Below are 22,834 nucleotides of genomic sequence, written 5' to 3' on the forward strand. Positions count from 1 at the left end.
TACGGTTGTATTGGGTCTGTATTGTGTCTTCTCAGATTTCTCTAAAATCACTCTAAATACACACACGGCTCACAGATTGCTCAAACTATCCGACAAAAACAAGATGGCGACCCTTGTGCGAGAGAAGCAGCCGTATCCAGATCATCAGGACCGATTTGACGACTGGGCTCAGCTTCTGTGTTCCTCTGGTCTGACCGGGCGCTGCTACTGGGAGGTCCAGTGGAGTGGAGAGGTTTCGGTGTCAGTGGCATACAAAAAAATGACAAGGAAGGGACTCAGTGATGACAGTTTGTTTGGATTCAATGATCAGTCCTGGAGTCTGTCCTGCTCTAAAGATGGTTTCAGTGTTTGTCATAATAACCAGCACACTCCCCTCCCTCACCCCTGCTCCTCCTCCTCTGGGACAGTAGGGGTGTTTGTGGACTGTGCTGCCGGCTCTCTGTCTTTTTACACAGTCTCCTCTGACCAACTGATCCACCTCCACACCTTCAGATCCAGCTTCTCACATCCACTGTTCCCTGGGTTTAGACTCTGGTCTGAAGGCTCCTTTGTGTCTGTGTGCTCTGCAAAACCCAGTCATTTGAGAAGACCAACTTTGGCTTAGAGGAAGGTTGTAGAAGGTTGTGTCATAGGATGGCTACGAAGCTAGAGGGGTGTGTCAAGTCTGTGTAGCGGGTGTTCCACTCACGAGCCAATATTTAGGAGTATAGTATGGCTGTGAATGTTATTCTTTTTATTCTGTTTATGCTGGCACTTTGGAAATAGTGCAAAATGTTTTTCAAGGACTGATTGTGTCGAGCAGCTGCCTGGTTACATGAGGACCACCCCGTACACAAAGAAAACCCTGTACATGAGGACCACCCTGTAGACGAAGAAAACCCTGTACATGAGGACCACCATTTTGCTACGTTCTCATCATGTAACTTCATCCAAAACAAGACAGTTTTCGCAGACATACTGTAAGAATAGAACTAATCCAGACTGCTGCGGTCATAAACCTGTCACAATCACTATCATTTACTGCACATTACATACTGTAGTCAACGTACACTTGGAACATGAGCTAAATCAAAGTAGTCTCAGTGCTGTAGAAGCTGACTCCTCTCCTCTGTAAGATTTTCGGACTTCTGTGACATGTGCCACGACTATGTACTTCTGAGGCCCAATAAAAATGCTTGAAGAACAATTCTGCTTCCCAACATCTTTGTCAACAAACATTGACAAACCTGGTGCAAAACCCGGGACCTCCCACAAAGAAGATTTAGGTTTTATTTTTGACGCTTGTTGGGACAAGAACACAAAAGACTTCTTCAGGAAACCCAGAAGCAGAAAATCTTTTTCATAGAATATCTGCAAATTGGATCAATGAAAAATGATTTTGTATGATGGCCGAGCTTTATGCTTTTTAACTGTTTAACTGTATGAATGAAAAACAGAGTTAAGGACGTCTGCGCAGTAAAATAAGAGATACGTGTAAGTATACTAGGTGTAAAGAGAATAAAAAGTTAGGAAGTAGTAAGTAGTTTGTAGTCGACCTGGTAGTTTTGTTATTTTTAAAAGTTGTCTTTATGCTTTTTCGAAAGAGTAGGATAATAAGAAAGCAGAAAAAAAAATCAGAGATGTGGAAAACCTTACACATTAACGATATATAAGGAAAGTACAGAAATCCATGTTCCCTTCAATCGTTGGTTCTTTTGTTTCTAAATAAAATCTGAAGAACAAAATTCCTGGTTTATTTGTTTTGTTTCCTTTTCTAAACTTGAATGATAATAATAAAAAAAACTGCTGTCCTATTAAATCCTAATACAGCCCCGATCAAAACTTTCAAACCAAAAAAGGCAAAGTGAATGAATGGCTGAATCTTGCTATAAATGAACTTGCCTTGCCCGCTTTCGTCAGCTCATATTCTTGCCTTCATACGGATGAGTTTTCATCGCTGCCCTGCTCTGGCCTGAACTGATACAATCTTTTTATTGGATAAAATTTCAATAAATCATCATCGTGAAGGTCAGAGTGACCAAAACATTGATGCAATAAAAGCCAAGTAAAAGAGATAGTGTTCGGGAGCTTTTTTCAAATTAAGTAATCGATAACGCTTTATATTAAGTGTGCTCATTAAGTATTAATAAGCAAAAGTAAAGTATTAACACACTACTTACTATACTTTTATCTGTTAACATGCTAATAGGCCATTAGCTTATTCATAGCTAACCCATAACCTTACCCTAAAATGATTACTAATGATTATTAATATTTAACCTCTTACCACCCGCCAAAACCAAATGCATTCCCTCCTCTTTGCCATTGTCGTCACTTTTTATTTCCCCATGTGTTTTTGTCACTTTATTAATTACTTTTTTGCTGCTCTTTTGTCACTTTTTTGCTGGATTTTTGTCTTTTTTTAGCTGGATTTTTGTCATTTTTTTGTTGGATTTTTGTCACTTTTTTGTTGGATTTTTGTCTTTTTTTTGGGTGCTCTTTTGTCACTTTCTTTGCTGGATCTTTGTCTTTTTTTTTTTGCTGGATTTTTATCTTTTTTTTGTTGGATTTTTGTCACTTTTTTGTTGGATTTTTGTAATTTTTTTGCTGGATTTTTGTCTTTTTTGCTGGATTTTTGTCATTTTTTGGTGCTCTTTTGTCACTTTTTTGTTGGATTTTTTTCATTTTTTCTGCTGGATTTTTTTCATTTTTTTGGTGCTCTTTTGTCACTTTTTTGTTGGATTTTTGTCATTTTTTCTGCTGGATTTTTGTCATTTTTTTGGTGCTCTTTTGTCACTTTTTTGTTGGATTTTTGTCATTTTTTCTGCTGGATTTTTGTCATTTTTTTGGTGCTCTTTTGTCACTTTTTTGTTAAGTTTTTGTCATTTTGGCGTTTTCTTTTGTCACTTTTTTAGCACTTTTTTGTTTTTAGTATTTGTCGTCTTCATTTTCTTCCCGTTTTTTGTCGCTGTTTTGAAGAAGCTTTTAGATTTGGAGAATTTGGAGAACAGGAGAAAACATGTTCAGGTGGGAGTTAAGAGGTTAATGAGAACACCTTAATCTAAAGCGATACCAGGTGATCTATTATTTTACGCACCTGTCGCCTTCTCGGGTGTGCAGAGCTTCCACTTATCAATAAATCATCATCTAAAACGCACAAACATATGTTTGAAGTGTAAAAAATATTTTACTCGTGTAAACTGTGTAACACAATCAGGTTTTACAGGTTTAGAACAAAGCAAGTCTGAACATGTGACTGAAAAACATTCCTTCAGAGTTTGAGGAAGTGGAGTCGCTGCAGCAGCTCGTTCTGTCGACAGGTACGTTTTTACTATCGAATCTTAATCTATAGGTTTAATAGTAATTCACAGGTAAAAACATTGCTATGACTGTGACACAAATATCAGCACTAAAATATTCCCAAAAGAAAGATGTTTATAAATGTGACAGAAACCTGTAATGAAGGAAGTACTGGACTGAACTTTGATTTCTCTGAAAGTTTGTTGCGAAATGTTGGTTTGTCTTTATAGTTTACAGTAAAACTTTGGGAACTGTCAAAGTGTATGATTATCCTTTTTCGTTATGGAACAAAAGTCACTTCATCCTAGTCTAATGCGCTGAGTCATGAGCACATATAAAATGCATGGAATGTGAGGAATGTGAGGAATGACGTCTGCGAGATCATCATCAGCAGCAACTCTGGGGGTAAAAGCAAGAAGTAAAAGGTCTCTGGGCACAAATTATGACCTTCTTCTTACGCATGCTCTTATAGTCTTATAGGCTTTATAGTTTTTTATTTAATGATCGGCCGAAAAAATTCCCAGTTGTGACCCTGTTCATAACCACGGCAATAAAACTGATTCTAACCCACCCACTGAATAATACTTATGCAACCATCGTCAGAGTGTTTTTGCATGTTTTATGAGGATCATTTATCTATTAACTGGGGAGAAAAAAACTGAAGTATTTTCATTTGTGAATTCTAAATGGTAAAATGATGCAAATAATAAAAAAAAATCCTAGTTTCACTTTGAGTTTATACATGAGTGGAGGAAATTAAAAACATCAGAAACAGATGGATTGCAGACTGAAAGGTGCCAAATGAATGAACAGGTGTGTAGCTTAAATAATACTGCAGCTGGAATTGGATCGGAAATATTGGGTAAAAAATCTGCTGTTTGTGGACACCGTACAATGGTTTAATTGTTAATGCAAACAGTAGTGGACTTAAAGGGCATCCTTGACATGTTCCCCTGTTGGGACAGTTAGAGTGGATCATTTCCTTGGTGATGACTATGAGAATAATCTACCTTATATATGGACACATTTCAATATCTAGAAGTCGTTGAATGCTTGAGAGGTTTATTATGGAGGAAAAAGCTGCTCTCATACTTTTAATATGTTCTATTGCATTTCATTTTTTGGAGTTTGGACTTTTGATTATTTCGATAATGCAGGTAATAGGTAATAATAGATAACGATTTGACACAACAAAATGTGAAACGTTTTGTGCCGTACTAAATATGAGCATGGACCACGGCGAGCTCAGAAGTAAGGCATATAACTTCTAAACGTATACAGTGGGGAAAAAAAGTATTTGGCCAAAATCCAATAGAATGTGAAACTGACCAAATACTTTTTCCCCACTGTATATAATTAGTACTGTATTTGGCGTAATTCACAGAGACTGTGTGTCTCTTTATTGTCCCCGTGGGGAAATTCATTTGCAGTGAGTAAAAATACACAAGGACAACAACGACCACAGCAGACAGATCCAAACATTGACAACATGCAAAGAACAAACCACGGCCCGTCAGCCTCAGTTTAAATTATGTTAAAATCATTACCTACATTCTTTAAAACCTTCTCTGACAGACCAGCTGTACAGAACAGAAAAGAAAAATCACAGTTGGTGACTTCATATTCTTAAATCATGTTTGTTTGTTTAATTGTAAAATGGCTTGTGGCACAAATGACTGCCTGGTCCAGTTTTTAGACCGGGTGGGGCACCTGTACCTTTGACCTGAGGGTAGCAGCTCAAAGTCTCTAAACAGAGGACGTTTTGAGTCCGATAATATTTTGCCTGCTTTATCCAGAGCTCAAGCAAAATAAATGTCCTGCAGACCCTTCATAGGGACACTTAGGATTTTGCTTACGACATCAGTCATGGCCCCGAACCTGCAGATGATACAGCAAGTCAAAGCGCTCTCCACAAAAGCCCTGTAGAACATTTTCAACATGGTTTTATCCACGTGAAAGGACGCCACTATTTCAAAAACAAGGAGAAAGTTAAACATGTGTTGTACCAGACTGTAGCTCTTGGAGCAAATGGACATATGATGGATGAAGGACAGCAGAGAGATCAGAGCCCTTATGTCTGAAACCACTGTTGGTGAGATCCTCCACCGTTCTCCATGTCTGAGTCAGTGCTAATGCCACTGACTCCTCTGTGTCCTCAGACCTGCTCCTGGGACCGGCCCAGAGTCTGTGAGCAGTGACAGCTCTATTCAGTAATGGGAGGAGTTTAAACAAGATCATCCGCAGTAAGTTCTGATATGACCAACATCTGATAAAAGAATGAAAAAATAAATAATAAATTACAGTCAGAGAAATGGTTGTTTAAAATTATGGAGATTTTATTGTATGAGAAACATTTGTCTGTGTAAATTGATTTGTGCGTGCGTAACCATATGTGTGCATATGTAATCTAATGCATGCGTTAAATATAGAACAATGTGTGTGTAAATGACCATGTTGTAAACCAGGGGTGGTGAACCTCAGATCTTAGGGCCGTATATGACCCGCATTTGACCAGGCCCATGAAGGCATTTTTCATATCTAATCTGGTGTAGATAAGGGTCATGTGATTTTAAGTGCTGCATCGCGTGGCAGTGACTGACTTGATGGTTCAAGTGTCATGGCGACTGCTAAGAAAAGGAAGGAAATATTCACAAATTGATTCGTCTTTGTCAAAGTGAATGAATATGGTTTGTTTAAACATATGTACATTTAAAAAAAAAGTCAAAATGGATAATAGTAAAAAAGTGTATTTCCCAGACTGAAGCTCGTTGAACAAATGGACAGACGATGGATGAAAAACAACACAGAGATGACAGAGCTCCTCCCTCTAAAACCAGCGACAGTCCCAAAGCTCAAAGGTGAGATCCATCACTGATCTCCATGTCAGAGTAAGACCTAAAGCCATTGACTCCTCTGTGTCCTCAGACCTGCTCCTGGGACCGGCCCAGTGTTTGTGAGAAGTGACAGCTCCATGCAACGATGGGACGAGTTTCAAGGAGATGCTCCTCAGTAAGTTCTGACATGACGAACATGTGATGACATAATCTCAGCTCTAAAGCCACAGCTGCCTCTGTGTCCACAGACCTGCTCCTGGGACCGGCCCAGAGTCTGTGAACAGTGATGACTCAATGGAACGAGGGATACATTTTGAAGAACATGTTCCAAAGTAAGTGATGATTAGACCCCTGTGAGTGAGTCATCAGTCAAAGATTGTTCAAACTGTATTATGATTTACATTATCTATACAATAACATGTTAAGTAATTTGAATGTGCACTGGATGGACAATGAACTTTACATCTGATCCGTGGGATTCAGTTGTTTATTGAGCATTATTAAAAAAACATAGCAATTTGATTCCTGTGTTGTCAGTGCAACATGTTTATGTACAATTCATTTTACTTTATATTGGGGAGTCTTGACTTTTATGAAAAAATAAATAAATAATATATACATAAATTAACATGACATGAAAACAGAAGAACAGTGGGAGGTTCAGGGTTATGTAAATAAATCCCTTGTTGTGACCTCAACAACAGAGAGAAGAAGAGTTTAAAGGAACATCATCAGCCTCAGACACAGCTGGACTCCATATTGAAGGTGTGTCCTAAAGTTTGCAGATGTTCAGATGAATGAACTTGTTTCACACAGATCTGACACTGACACATTTGTGATGTTTCTAATGTGTCTGTGCAGCTTCTGGAGGAGGACATCTTCACTTTTGTTCAGAAGGAGCTGAAGAAGCTCCACAAGGTTCTGAGCACAGATTACCCAGAATGCTTAGAGCCTGTGGATGAGAATGGAGAGGCTTTTCTGAAGATCACTGTGAACTTCCTGAGGAGGAGGCAGCAGAAGGAGCTGGCTGAGCGTCTGTGGAGCAGTAGGTCCATTTCACTCAGTCATTTGATCTTCTCTGAGACTCAGGCTCTGTCTGTGTCTTCATTCAGGGAGATGTTCTGGAGTTCTTCAGCGTAAACTGAAGCGTGACCTGCAGCAGAAGTGTCAGTGTGTGTTTGAGGGCGTGGCTAAAGCAGGAAGCCCCGCCCTCCTGCAGCAGATTTACACAGAGCTCTACATCACAGAGGGAGGGGCCTCAGAGGTCAACCAGGAACATGAGGTCAGACACATGGAAACAGCCTCCAGGAAAGCAGGCGGAACAGAGACGGCCATCACATGTGAAGACATGTTTAAAGGCCCCGCGGACACAGAGGCGCCCGTCAGAACAGTGCTGACAAAGGGAGTGGCTGGCATCGGGAAAACACTGCTCACTCAGAAGTTCAGTCTGGACTGGGCTGAAGGCAAAGCCCACCAGGACGTCCAGCTGCTGTTCCCCTTCACTTTCAGAGCACTCAATGTGCTGAAGGACAGGAGCTTCAGCCTGGTGCAGCTGCTCCATCACTTCTTTAGAGCAACAGAAGAAGTGAGCAGCTTTGAAGATCTGCAGCTGCTCTTCATCTTTGACGGTCTGGACGAGTGCAGACTTCCTCTGGACTTCACCCAAACCAAGGCCGTGACGGAGCCCACGGAGAGCGCCTCAGTGGAGGAGCTGCTGGTGAACCTCATCAGGGGGAGCCTGCTTCCCTCCGCTCGCCTCTGGATAACCACATGCCCCGCGGCGGCCAATCAGATCCCTGCTGAGTGCGTCTCCATGGTGACAGAGGTGCGAGGGTTCAGCGACCCACAGAAGGAGCTGTACTTCAGGAACAGGTTCAGAGACGAGGCCCACACAATCATCTCCCACATCAAGACGTCCCGAAGCCTCCACATCATGTGCTTCATGCCAGTCTTCTGCTGGATCCTCTCCACAGTCCTGGAGCATGTGCTGAAGACCAGAGAGAGAGCAGAGCTGCCCAAGACCCTGACTCAGATGTACATCCACTTCCTGGTGGTTCAGGCCAAAGTCAAGAACATCAAGTATGAAGGAGGATCTGAGACAGACCCACACTGGAGTCCAGACACCAGGAAGATGGTGCAGTCTCTGGGAAAACTGGCCTTTGAGCAGCTGCAGAAAGGAAACCTGATCTTCTACGAGAGTGACCTGAGCGAGTGTGGGCTGGACGCTGCAGCCGCCTCAGTGTACTCCGGATTCTTCACACAGGTCTTTAGAGAGGAGTCAGGCCTGTACCAGGACAAGGTCTACTGCTTCATCCATCTGAGTGTGCTGGAGTTTCTGGCAGCTCTTCACGTCCATCAGACCTTCATCAACACTGGAGTCAACCTGTTGGTTGAAAAAATGATCAGATCTTTCAGGTTAAAGCATCTCTTTGTTCGTAGCAGCCCCTTAGAGTTCTACCAGACGGCTGTGGACCAGGCCTTACAGAGTCCAAACGGACACCTGGACTTGTTCCTGCGCTTCCTCCTGGGTCTTTCACTGCCGACCAATCAGAGCCTTCTCCAAGAGCTGCTGACACAGACAGGAAGTATCTCCCAGACCAATCAGAAAACAGCTGAGTACATCAAGCAGAAGCTGAGTGAGGAAGTGTCTGCAGAGAGAAGCATCAACCTGCTCCACTGTCTGAATGAACTGAATGATGGTTCTCTGGTGGAGCAGGTCCAACAGTACCTGAGGTCAGGACGTCTGTCTGAAGGTGGACTGTCTCCTGCTCAGTGGTCAGCTCTGGCCTTCATCTTACTGTCATCAGAAGAAGCTCTGGAGCAGTTTGAGCTGAAGAAATACTGTGCTTCAGAGGAGGCTCTGCTGAGGCTGCTGCCAGTGGTCAAAGCCTCCAACAAAGCTCTGTGAGTGAGGTCTATGTAAGTATGAACCTTCTAAACTTCTCCTAAAACAGTGTGTTCTCTCCAGACTGAGCGAATGTAACCTGTCAGAGAGCAGCTGTGAAGCTCTGTCCTCAGTCCTCAGCGCCTCTAGTCTGACAGTCCTGGATCTCAGTAATAACAACCTGAAGGACTCAGGGCTGAAGATGTTGTCTGTTGGACTGAAGAGTCCTCACTGTAAACTGGAGCAGCTCAGGTCAGAGGGTTTACTCTTCATCTCTGTGAGTTTGTCATTTCTATGACTCTGTTTAACCCTGTGTGTTCAGACTGTCAGGGTGTCTGATCTCAGAGGAAGGCTGTGCTGCTCTGGCCTCAGCTCTGAGGTCCAACCCCTCCCACCTGACAGACCTGGACCTCAGCTTCAACCATCCAGGAGACAGAGGGGTAAAGCTCCTGACTGCTCTACAGGAGGACCCCCACTGCTCACTCTCCACTCTCAGGTGAGGACACATTAAAGGAATAGGCCACCGTTTTTACATACTGAGATATGTTCTTACCTTAGCTTTGACGAGTTCTTTAGGACCTGTCTGATCTTCCCCCGTGCCTTCAGTCACGTAAACACAGCACAGACGGCGTTAGCATTTAGCCTCTCCCTCTCTCCTCTATAGCTCCAAACAAGGTCAAGATAGAAGCTACCAAGCTCTTCCATGTTTTCCCTATTTAAATATGGTTATGTGAAGTGTTACACTACAAAGTATAACTACACAAAATTAAACAATGTGGATTTTCTAAGTGGATAACTACTTCGAACTACTCGAACTGCTCCTAGTCCATATAGGAGAGAGTGTTGCAACAGTCCAGTGTGGAGCTGGTGAAAGCGTGAAAAGCCTTCTCAAGATCTGCTCTAGTTAAAAAGAGTTTCGCTTTCGCCCGGAGCCTAAGCTGAAAAAAGCTCGCTCTCACCAGCGCATTATCCTGCTGATCAAACTGGACACGACAGTCCTTAAGAACTCCCAGGGTCTCACCGAAGGAGAGAATCAAATGTCGACAGTGTCCGATATCGATGGGTCACGCTTTAGCACCAGTGTTAAAGGGCACGGGGCAAACTCCACACCCCAGAAACGTGATCAAAACATGACCCCCCACCTCCCCTACCGTTACCCACAGTAGCGACAAATATTCCAGTCTGGTAGGGTCTGTCGCTTGTTGGAGGGCCCACAACATCGCCATGGGAGTCTGTCAAGCCACTGCACCAGGTGTGATGCTGAAGACTTCACACAGCGCCTGGTCTTTAGTCTGCAAAACACAAAATCAGGCCCTTTGTGTTTAAGAAAGCATTTAGAGATGAGGTACTTTTGGTTTGTTCATCAAATGTTTGTGTTCATGTTTCTTTCAGGCTAAACCCATCTGGAGCTCACTGCCTCAGCCAAGGACCTAAGAAGTGTAAGTGATTTAAAGTGAGATTTTTGAAGACACATCATTTTAAGTGTTACATTTGTTTAGCGAAGATAAGAAGACATTTCATTTTAAGCTGTGTCAGTCCTCATCACTACAGCAGGTCTCACAGACACACGTGTGTCCCTAGAACGTAATACTATACTGTATATAAAAGGCAAAAATGCAAAAACTAAAACAAAACAAATACTAAACAAATATGCAGCAAGACAAAATGTGCTCCGGACACTCGGCTCTGAAAAGGTTCCTCCAGCAGCGGGTGATTAGAATGAAGAATTTGGACCAAAATCACAGAAAAATTTAATTAACGTTTGTATTTTATTCTGTTTATTGGGTGAAATGTAACACAGTGTGGCTCTAATATTGGCATAGTGTTCTGAAATATTTTTTAATTAAAACAAAATCTCTATAAAATTAATAAATCTATAAATATTTCCTTTAACTGCTGCTGTGTTTTCTCTCCATCAGACTTCACTGAACTCTCTCTGGATCCAAACACGGCTCAGAGAAAACTCAAACTGTCTGACAACAACATGAAGGCGACATTTGTGGAAGAGAAGCAGGTGTATCTAGATCACCAGGACAGATTTGAGGACTGGCCTCAGCTTCTGTGTGACACTGGTCTGACTGGCCGCTGTTACTGGGAGGTCCAGTGGAGTGGATTTGTTTATATATCAGTGTCTTACAGAGGAATCAGGAGGACAGGAGGCAGTGCTGACAGTGGATTTGGACACAATGATCAGTCCTGGAGTCTGTACTGCTCTGGAGGTGGTTTCTCTGTTTGGCATAATCACAAAGAAACCCTCCTCCCTCACCGGGGATCCTCCTCCTCCTCTGGGACAGTAGCGGTGTATGTGGACTGTGCTGCTGGCTCTCTGTCCTTCTACACAGTCTCCTCTGAGGAACTGATCCACATCCACACCTTCAACACCACCTTCACTCAGCCTCTGCTCTCTGGGTTTCGACTCTTGTATAAAGACTCCTGGGTGTCTTTGTGTGCTCTGTAAGAATCATAGTCTTGATCAGTATGTAGTTGAAATGTTATATTATGTCTTATTAACTCCTATTCATCCGGTCTGTGTTTTTTGGGGTGCCAAAGTTGACAGAAATGTTGAAAGCTGGGGTATCATACAAAATTCAGCATGGAGCGGGATGAATCATTAACAAGGCGGAAATAGAGGGTTTCGTCTACGTCTTGGTACCACCTGCGTGCCGGTGGGGAAGGCGGGGCAACGTCAGGTCGACGAAACACATACTAAGGAATCATGGTTAATCCATCCATCCATCCATCCATCCATCCATCCATCCATCCATCTAACCCGGGCCTGTTGGTCTCTCATCTCTGAACTGCTCTTTGTCTGACCCGTCACCCAGGACCTGTTTGCCCTGGGAGACCCTACCCAGCAGCACGAAGCCTCCGACAACAGAGCTCCCAGGATCATTCGGGTGCTCAAACCCCTCCACCACGATAAGGTGGCGGTTCCAGGAAGGGCGAATCATGGTTAAACGTCCAAAAATGAACACATAAAGCAAGATTAATGATGATCACCCCAAACCCCATCCTAGCTGACTGGGCACAGGTGAATATGGAACAACATGGTGGCCACGATCTCGGGATAGCAGCATTGAAACCATTAGGGCCGTGATTCTCAACTTTTCCCACCATGTTCAACAGTCCCCATCAAAAGTTTAGGACCTGTTGAAAAATGCATGGTTGCTCCAAGTAGAACTTAAATATACAACAAGAAGAAATGGGAGTGAGGCATTTTTCCACCTGAGATGTTTTCTACGAGCCACAGAGAGTGGCGCCATAATGATCAGTAGCTTTTTCCTTGAGTGGAACAATGGAGCTTCAGGTGGTGCGATGAATCAGAGAGCATCCCTCAGACTGAGACCCTCGCCTGTGGGAACCGCTGGATATCGGGCTGCAGTCGACTCCAGTAAGGGTCGTGTGCAAGAACATGGGAGACATTATGTATGTTTGAGCAAGCAATAATATGCTATTCTGTAGTAGAGCTTCTTTATTTTATATATACTTATATATTGGGGATTTCGTCTGCTAACTCCCTTGGAAGTGCTTGTCCCGTCTTGACAGCGATTTTGTTTGTTTTCTTACCACGGGGATGCGCACAAAGATGTCATCAAAGATCCGTCTATAATGTTGCAAAGTGACAAATAAAGGGCCTTATTATTAGGCTTTTCAAATGAACCAAACACATGGACTAATAGACTTTTCACAGTTGTTTTTATAATTAATCCCCTGCTTTGCTGTTTACTTTAACTGCACATAATCTTTACTTTCAGTAAATCCTAATTAAAGACACATTTGTTTTTTTGAATAATGTGGCCTGTGTAATACATTTAACCCCTTAACTCCAACCTGAACGTGGTTTCTCCTGTTCTCCAAATCTAAAAGCTTCTTCAAAACAGAGGCAAAAAATGAGAAGAAAATGAGAATGAAAACGCAACAAAAAAGCGTTATAAAGTGACCAAAAAAAGCGAAAAAAAATGACAAAAACTCAACAAAAAGGTGACAAAAGAGCAGCGAAAAAGTGACAAAAATCCGGCAAAAAAAAGACAAAAATCCAGCAAAAAAAAGACAAAAATTCAGCAAAAATGACAAAAATACAGAAAAAAAGACAAAAATACAGAAAAAGTCAAAAATACAGAAAACTGACAAAAATACAGCAAAAAAAGACAAAAATACAGCAAAAATGACAAAAATACCGAAAAAAGACAAAAATACAGCAAAAATGACAAAAATACCGAAAAAAAGACAAAATTACAGAAAAAAGTGACAAAAATACAGAAAAAAATGGCAAAAATCCAACAAAAAATAGACAAAAATCCAGCAAAAAATAGAAAAAAATCCAGCAAAAAAAGACAAATATCCCGCAAAGAAAATGACAAAAATCCAGCAAAAAGAGAAAAAAATGCATCAATAAAGTAACAAAAAAAGTCAGAAAAAGTGCAATAAAAAAGTGACAAAAACACAAAAAGTGACGACAATGGCAAAGAGGAGAGAATGCATTTGGTTTTGGCGGGTGGTAAGAGGTTAAATAAGGATTAAGTGTTTAAGTGTGATTATGTGAGTCACTACACTACTACATTACATCATCACTAAACTGGGTAACACAATCAGGTTTTACAGGTTTAAAACAAAGCGAGTCCGATCATGTGACTGACGCACATTCCGTCAGAGTTTGAGGAAATGGATTCACCGCAGCAGCTCCTTCAGTCGACAGGTACGTTTTTACTATAGAATCTTACTCTATAGGTTTATTACGAATTCATAGGTAACAGCATTGCATTGACTGTCACACAAATATCCGCCTTAAAACATTGTGAAAGAAAGATGTTTAGAAATGTGACAGAAAGCTATAATGAAGTCTGATAGTATTTTGAGCCTTGATTTCTCTTAAAGTTTGTGGTTAAATCATGGTTTGCCATTATAGTTGACTGTAAAACTTAATGATCTCTCTTAGTGTATAATTATCTTGTGTTGTTATATTTAGGATTATAATCTTTGCACTCTTATGGTTTATACACACAAATAAAATGCATGGTATGTGAGGAATGTGAGAAATGACGGCAGCAGCAGCTCGTGGTGTTAAACCAGGAAGTAAAAGGTTCCCCTGGGAACAAAGGACGTCAGATTCATGGCAAGATTTTAATCCCATCATTGTATACAGTATTTATAAGGTACGCCTAACGCATCCACTGAAACAATGTCTTGTTTTGAGAATGAATAATTCATGTAAATATTGGAGAGATGTACTGGAAGACAGAAGTAATTTTCCACACCGCTGAAACATGTTAAGTAATTGTAACTATTTCGTTATACCTGGTGTCCTGCTAAAAGAACCCTATAAGAGTTAAAAGCATTCACTTCGTAAGATTGATTTTTTTTGTAGTTTGTAATTAGTGGAATTTAATCAAAAATATCAGGTAAAAAAACACTCATAATCATATAGGTTTAGGTTCTCAATAATGTAGGAAATCCCTTTGTAAAAATTGGCTCATTTTGGACAATGTACAATGGTTTCATTATTAATGCAAACAGAAGTGGACTTAAAGGGCATCCTTGACGTGTTCCTCTGATGGGAAAGTTGGGAGAGTGGATTTATCGGCTTGAGAGTGAACAATTTCCTTAGTGATGATGATATGTATAGGGAGTCATCGCGATATCGAGAAGTCGTTGAATGTTTGAGAGGAAATGGAGATTCATATTGGAGAAAAAACTACTCTCATGCTTTAAATGTTCTATTGCATTTAAGATCAAGTTAATACGTTTGATTGTTACGAGGATGCAGGTAATACTTAATAATAATAATACATTACATTTTGACACAGCAAAATGTTTTGTGTCGTAGTGAATAAGAGCATGAACCACAGAGAGCTTAGAAGAAGAAAGTAAAATATGTTTTGTACCCGGCTGTAGATCTTGGAGTAAATGTACATCTGATGGATGAAGGAGAGCGCAGAGAAGATGGAGCCCTTCTGTCTGAAACTACTGTCGGTCACAGAGCTCAGAGGTGAGATCCTCCACTGTTCTCCATGTCTGAGTCAGCTCTAAAGCCACTGACTCCTCTGTGTCCCCAGACCTGCTCCTGGGACCGGCCCAGAGTCTGTGAGGAGTGACAGCTCCATCCAACGATGGGACGAGTTCAAAGGACATGGTCCACAGTAAGTTCTGATACAACAAACATCAGATAAAAGAAATCTCATAAATCATTAAATGCAGTCAGAAAAATGGTGAACATTTAACCTTTGTTTTGATTGTCTGGACTTGTTGAAGGAGCTCTGTGGATCAAACAACATTCTTTCAAAATCAAGTTTAGCTTTTGTTTATCATTTGTGAGTTCTACTGACCTTTGCATCGGATCCATAAGATTCAATCCACGATTAATTAAAACAAAGTTTTGCAACAAAGCTCACAGAAGCATAATCTGTTTAGAGTTTACCTGGTCGCCTCCATCAGGAGGTGTTCCAGGCATGTCCTAGTGGGACAAGGCCTTATGGAAGACCCAGGACATGCTGGTGAGACTATGGGCCAGATCTTGTGGCGGCGCACGGGGCGGCGCAGGCTCTTGGCGAATTATTTTCCGAGTGGCGGAGCTATATGTGCCATTCGCCTCCGCCACTTGTGAGACAAGAGGAGGCGACTGCACTGATGGAAACACGGCTGACATTCACTTCCTCGTTTACATTGCGCTGGCTTGCGTTCTTTCTTAAGCCTTAGGCTCTCACAGGTCGAACTAAAAACTTTATTTACCCCATCGTGAGGTAAATGTTCACGTCTCGAGAGAAAAAGAGCTACCGCGTCCGCTGTGGCGCGGATCGGCCCGCGCTTGGCGTGAACGCGAAGCAAAACAAAAGCACATGTTCACTCCCCACTCCCACACAACCACTCTCCTGGACGCGGAGTCGATCTGGTTGGAGGAAAATGTCTGTGTCTCAACCCACTTAAATGCGCCAAGTGTGGAGTGGCAAGATCACAAAGTGCGCCCCGACTGAGCGCAAAATGTCACGCTATCGTCTCCGTTTTGATGCACAAGATCGGGCCCTATGTCTCTGAGCTGGCCTGGTGTCGCCTCGGGGTCCCCCAGAACAGCTGGAGGAGGTGTGTGTGGATCAGGAAGTCTGGGCATCTCTGCTGAGACTACTGCCCCCACGACCCGGCCCCGGATAAAGCGGAAGAAAATGGATGAATGTTTAGAGTTTAACACTTTGACATAATACTGCAGATAATGCCTGAACTTTACATTGTTTATTTTACGATTTTGTTTTATTGTCTTAATGAGGCAGTGAGGCAACTCTTGTGATATTGGGCTATACAAAACCATTGATTGATTGATTGATTGATTGATTGATTGATTGATTGATTGATTGATTGATTGATTGATTGATTGATTGATTGATTGATTGATTGATTGATTGATTGATTGATTGATTGATTGATTGATTGACAGGAAAGATTCTCTTGTTTACGGTTGCCACTAGTGAGAGCTTAACCAATCCTCACACATGGTTTAAACATAACACGGATACACACAGTGTTGGCCGCTGGCTGTCAAGGACTTTGGGTGAAAAATCCAAATGGATAATAAGACATAGATTTAGAATTATTTAAAGTTTCCCCAACATATATCTGCAATGTAGAGCTGATGTTCTGGTTGTTTCTGCGGGAGCATCAGGAACAGCGACCCTTCTACAGCCGTGGTGCCTCTGTTCTGCAGCCGTATAGCTTAGTGCTGTATTATGGTGCCGTGTATATGGCCCTGACATCATACTGAAAACTCCAGGGGGTCTGCTGGGTTTGCTCATGTGTTGTGTTCAGCGCAGCAGGCGCAGTGTGAGGCCATGAAGCTAGTTTCACTTGTACAGCTCGAGTCTGTTCAAGGAGGAGAAACTTCCACTGTATTCCACAGTTTGTTAAACGTCTTACAGGAACATTCAGCCCGGCCCAGTGTCTGCGAGAAGTGACAGCTCTATCCAACGATGGGAGGAGTTTAAAGGAGATGGTCCACAGTAAGTTCTTATACAACCAACATCTGAAAAGAATAGACACATCTCATAAACTATTAATTACAGTGAACATGAACATGATTCAAGAAAGTCTGATTGTCTACACTCCTTGAAGGGCGCTCTGTGGATAAAACAACATTGTTTAAAAGGTGTGTTAATTCTTCTTTTCTTCTTTGTCATGTGAAGAACCAATGTTCACCTCAAACCAGATGATTCTGAACCAGACCCCGACATGGAGTCTGTCAGGAGTGACCGGTCTATATGGGAACCACCGAACCTTGCATCGGATCTGTAAGATTCAATCTATTTGGTGATCATTTAATTCAGCATACAGTCATGGATAAAAGTGCATCCCCAGAAATGTTTCATTTAAATTAAGTATTTCTCCTAGAAAGTGAGTGCAATTACACATGGATTGGTATTAATGTTATGGCAATCTCTGAGGGTGACTTGCCATAGTCAGCAGCCTGGGCTGTAGCCTTCGCTTGACGTGTGCCTTTCAGTAAAAACAAATGGAATGTCCAGACTTACAGGATAACGGAGAAGTTTGGTTTAATATGGTCCAAGTTCCACAAGTTCAAACATAGACAGAGTTCCACAGTACCACAATACCACAGCACCACAGTACCACAGTACCACAGTACCACAGTACCACAGTACCACAGTACCACAGTACCACAGCACAGTCAACAAACTGTTGGGCCTAAACCCAGGCCAGCTTCCACACCACAAGGGTTCCCCCACCTGTCCATATAAGGAACTACATGGCTACCTGGCCCCACCCAAACACTCAAAACATAATTATAGTTGTTGCCTACAAAACAAAATAACTTAGGAATAGCAATTTTAGCTATTTTAATGGAAACTAAAACAACCTTCACAAATAATGTTTATTTCCTTTATGTGTATTAAAAAAACACACCCAAAAAAAAAGCAGAGGAAGAAAAGACTTGTATGACATAAATTCCCATTCTAACACGCACACACGCACGCACGCACGCACGCACGCACGCACGCACGCACGCACGCACGCACACACACACACACACACACACACACACACACACACACACACACACACACACACACACACACACACACACACACACACATACGCACACAATAGGTGGACAAACTTATTGGCACCCTTAAGCTGAAATGGCCATGTCAGAACTTGCTTACACTTCATGTATTTCTGGTGCTCTCTGAGGTCTGTTTGGAGTCATTGTCCTGCTGGAAAACCCATGAACTCGGACCAAACCCAGCCCAGCATTCTGACACGAGGCCTTACATTGTCCCAAAATGCTTTAATAATCTTCAGATTTCATGATGTCTTCCACACAGTCATGGCACACTGGACAAGAGGCAGCAAAACAATCCCGAAACATCGTTATCACATATGTGACTGTAGTTACGCTGGTCTTTTCTCTGTTGGCGTCATTCTGTATTTGGTAAATGCTAGAATTACATGTTTTACCAAAAACTCCCAGAAGGATGAAGGTTTGCTCACATACATTTAGGCAAACTGTAGTCTCTTACATGTCTGTGTGGGCAGTGGGGACAGAGCAGTAGTTAATTATAGTTAATTAGTTTTAAACATGGACGTCAGGTCCAGCGTCATTCTACCCACTGATGACCCTGATGCTCTGGTTGGTTCGAGAGGAGAAAAACATGTTTATGTTAATATTGTCTATAGAGTGGAGAAATGGACATGAAAATGGTTAACTGGAAAGTTTTGGAATGTTCTTGAGTGTCTTTATTGTACCTCGTCCTCAGAAAGAAGGAGAGTTCAGAGGAACATCATCAGCATCAGACACAACTGGACTCCATATTTAAGGTGTGTCCTTAAGTTTGCAGATGTTTAGATGAATGGACTTGTTTCACACAGATCTGACACTGACACATTTGTGTTGTTTCTAATGTGTCTGTGCAGCTTCTGGAGGAGGACATCTTCACTTTTGTCCAGAAGGAGCTGAAGAAGCTCCACAAGGTTCTGAGCACAGATTACCCAGAATGCTTTGAGCCTGTGGAGGATGAGGATGGAGAGGCTTTTCTGAAGATCACTGTGAACTTCCTGAGGAGGAGGCAGCAGAAGGAGCTGGCTGAGCGTCTGTGGAGCAGTAGGTCCATTTCACTCAGTCATTTGATCTTCTCTGAGACTCAGGCTCTGTCTGTGTCTTCATTCAGGGAGATGTTCTGGAGTTCTTCAGCGTAAACTGAAGCGGGACCTGCAGCAGAAGTGTCAGTGTGTGTTTGAGGGCGTGGCCCAAGCAGGAAGCCCCGCCCTCCTGCAGCAGATCTACACAGAGCTCTACATCACAGAGGGAGGGGCCTCAGAGGTCAACCAGGAACATGAGGTCAGACACATGGAAACAGCCTCCAGGAAAGCAGGCGGAGCAGAAACAGCCATCACATGTGAAGACATGTTTAAAGGCCCCGCGGACACAGAGGCGCCCGTCAGAACAGTGCTGACAAAGGGAGTGGCTGGCATCGGGAAAACACTGCTCACTCAGAAGTTCAGTCTGGACTGGGCTGAAGGCAAAGCCCACCAGGACGTCCAGCTGCTGTTCCCCTTCACTTTCAGAGCACTCAATGTGCTGAAGGACAGGAGCTTCAGCCTGGTGCAGCTGCTCCATCACTTCTTTAGAGCAACAGAAGAAGTGAGCAGCTTTGAAGAGCTGCAGCTGCTCTTCATCTTTGACGGTCTGGACGAGTGCAGACTTCCTCTGGACTTCACCCAAACCAAGGCCCTGACGGAGCCCACAGAGAGCGCCTCAGTGGAGGAGCTGCTGGTGAACCTCATCAGGGGGAGCCTGCTTCCCTCCGCTCGCCTCTGGATAACCACACGCCCCGCGGCGGCCAATCAGATCCCTGCTAAGTGCGTCTCCATGGTGACAGAGGTGCAAGGATTCAGCGACCCACAGAAGGAGCTGTACTTCAGGAACAGGTTCAGAGACGAGGCCCACACAATCATCTCCCACATCAAGACGTCCCGAAGCCTCCACATCATGTGCTTCATGCCAGTCTTCTGCTGGATCCTCTACACAGTCCTGGAGCATGTGCTGAAGACCAGAGAGAGAGCAGAGCTGCCCAAGACCCTGACTCAGATGTACATCCACTTCCTGGTGGTTCAGGCCAAAGTCAAGAACATCAAGTATGAAGGAGGATCTGAGACAGACCCACACTGGAGTCCAGACACCAGGAAGATGGTGCAGTCTCTGGGAAAACTGGCCTTTGAGCAGCTGCAGAAAGGAAACCTGATCTTCTACGAGAGTGACCTGAGCGAGTGTGGGCTGGACGCTGCAGCCGCCTCAGTGTACTCCGGAGTCTTCACACAGGTCTTTAGAAAGGAGCCAGGCCTGTACCAGGACAAGGTCTACTGCTTCATCCATCTGAGTGTGCTGGAGTTTCTGGCTGCTCTTCATGTCCATCAGACCTTCGTCAACACTAGAGTCAACCTGCTCTTCGTGCACAAGTCCAGAAAGCCCAGTCTGGGGAGAAAACTGAAACATCTCCACCAGACGGCTGTGGACCAGGCCTTACAGAGTCCAAACGGACACCTGGACTTGTTCCTGCGCTTCCTCCTGGGTCTTTCACTGCCGACCAATCAGAGCCTTCTCCAAGGTCTGCTGACACAGACAGGAAGTAGCTCCCAGACCCATCAGAAAACAGCTGAGTACATCAAGCAGAAGCTGAGTGAGGAAGTGTCTGCAGAGAGAAGCATCAACCTGCTCCACTGTCTGAATGAACTGAATGATGGTTCTCTGGTGGAGCAGGTCCAACAGTACCTGAGCTCAGGACGTCTGTCTGAAGGTGGACTGTCTCCTGCTCAGTGGTCAGCTCTGGCCTTCATCTTACTGTCATCAGAAGAACCTCTGGAGCAGTTTGAGCTGAAGAAACACTGTGCTTCAGAGGAGGCTCTGCTGAGGCTGCTGCCAGTGGTCAAAGCCTCCAACAAAGCTCTGTGAGTGAGGTCTATGTAATTATGAACCTTCTAAACTTCTCCTAAAACAGTGTGTTCTCTGCAGACTGAGCAGCTGTAACCTGTCAGAGAGCAGCTGTGAAGGTCTGTCCTCAGTCCTCAGCTCCTCTAGTCTGACAGTCCTGGACCTCAGCAACAACAACCTGAAGGACTCAGGGCTGAAGATGTTGTCTGTTGGACTGAAGAGTCCTCACTGTAAACTGGAGCAGCTCAGGTCAGAGGGTTTACTCTTCATCTATGTGAGTTTGTCATTTCTATGACTCTGACTAACCCTGTGTGTTCAGACTGTCAGGGTGTCTGATCTCAGAGGAAGGCTGTGCTGCTCTGGCCTCAGCTCTGAGGTCCAACCCCTCCCACCTGACAGACCTGGACCTCAGCTTCAACCATCCAGGAGACACAGGAGTAAAGCTCCTGACTGCTCTACAGGAGGACCCCCACTGCTCACTCACCACTCTCAAGTGAGGACAGCTCTGTTTCCTGGTTTGAACTATGTTGCCTATATTTATACACATCCGTTCTTTGTGAAGAGTGCAGCTAACGTCGTCATTGATTTTGTTTTTAGACTACAGCCTTCAGGAACCCTCTGCCTGAGCCCAGGACCCAGACGCTGTAAGTGCTACCTTCATGCACTGTCATTTTCAACATGCTTTTCTTTTCAAAGTTCTCTGTAAGAAATAGCCATCATGGGAGTTCTCACATAAAGTCTGAAAAGCTCATTGGTGTGTCTTTGTTCGTCCAGTACCTCAACCGTCCACAGGCACCACTTTAGACTCACGGAAAATGCAGCATGCATTAATGGTTAGTGTTTCGAGCAAAATGCGAATGCCAGATCCTCACCAATGTCTGGAGCTGCAGCTATTTAGAAGTATGGCCCCCACAGCCTTGATTTTACAGAACCCTCTGTCAATCATTTGTACCGCAAAATAGCCACTACAAAACTATCTGGGCCTTTACGGCACTAACGTTGTCATTCACACATGTAGGTGATTATTATTCCCTGGTTTTAAACCAACATAAGCATAAATCTCACACAACAGGCTCATGTATTCAGATGAATGACACTGTTGTTCATCCTTTCTCCATCAGACTTCACTGAATTCACCCTGGATCCAGACACCGCTCACAGAAACCTCAGGCTGTCGGACGACAACAAGAAGGCGACACGTGTTAGAAAGAAACAGCTGTATCCAAATCACCAATGCAGATTTGACTCCTTCCCCCAGCTGCTATGTTCCTCTGGTCTGACTGAGCGCTGTTACTGGGAGGTCCAGTGGAGCGGGGACGTTCATATCTCAGTGTCTTACAGAGGAATCGGCAGGAAAGGATGCAGCGATATCAGTGGATTTGGATACAATGATCAGTCCTGGAGCCTGCTCTGCTCGAAAGATGGTTTCTGTGTTTGGCATGAACTCAAACAAACCCCCCTCCCTCAGTCCTGGTTCTCCTCCTCTGGGACAGTAGCGGTGTTTGTGGACTGTGCTGCTGGTTCTCTGTCCTTCTTCACAGTCTCCTCTGACCAACTGATCCACCTCCACACCTTCAACACCACCTTCACTCAGCCTCTGTACCCTGGGTTTAGACTGTGTTCTTTCGACTCCTCAGTGTCTCTGCGTGCTCTGCCGGACTGAGTCTCTCCTTGTAATGGGAAACTCCTTCTCAGGGCTGATCATCGTTGAACTTGATTAGTATTTTGTACTTTGTGGGCCTGATCTTGTGTTTCTGGGCTGCATGTGGGCTGGACAGACTCCCATGGCCAATATTGATGTTCTGTAGAGCAACATTTTCGTCCAACCAGGCTTATTCCGTGGCTGATAAAGGGCGGGAGCGAGGTAGAGAGGTAGTGGGGCATTGAGGGTGAACACGGGCTTTTGTTTGG

General features: G+C 43.6%; 1 pseudogene across 1 annotated transcript in view; it reads left to right on the forward strand.

Moving 5' to 3' along the window:
• LOC306960448 overlaps positions 1-22,586 on the forward strand; it is a 66,999-nt pseudogene extending 44,413 nt beyond the window's left edge. The window contains exons 5-14 of the transcript in view: positions 76-214; positions 6,981-7,158; positions 7,226-9,249; positions 9,320-9,493; positions 10,390-10,436; positions 10,917-11,095; positions 19,232-21,172; positions 21,243-21,416; positions 21,521-21,567; positions 22,045-22,586. The product of the transcript in view is annotated as an uncharacterized misc_RNA (transcript). The remainder of the gene's footprint in view (positions 1-75; positions 215-6,980; positions 7,159-7,225; positions 9,250-9,319; positions 9,494-10,389; positions 10,437-10,916; positions 11,096-19,231; positions 21,173-21,242; positions 21,417-21,520; positions 21,568-22,044) is intronic.
• The last annotated feature ends 248 nt before the right edge of the window (positions 22,587-22,834 follow it).

The sequence above is a fragment of the Gobius niger genome (genome assembly GCF_951799975.1).
Source record: "Gobius niger genome assembly, chromosome: 3".
In the NCBI taxonomy this organism is placed as follows: domain Eukaryota; kingdom Metazoa; phylum Chordata; class Actinopteri; order Gobiiformes; family Gobiidae; genus Gobius; species Gobius niger.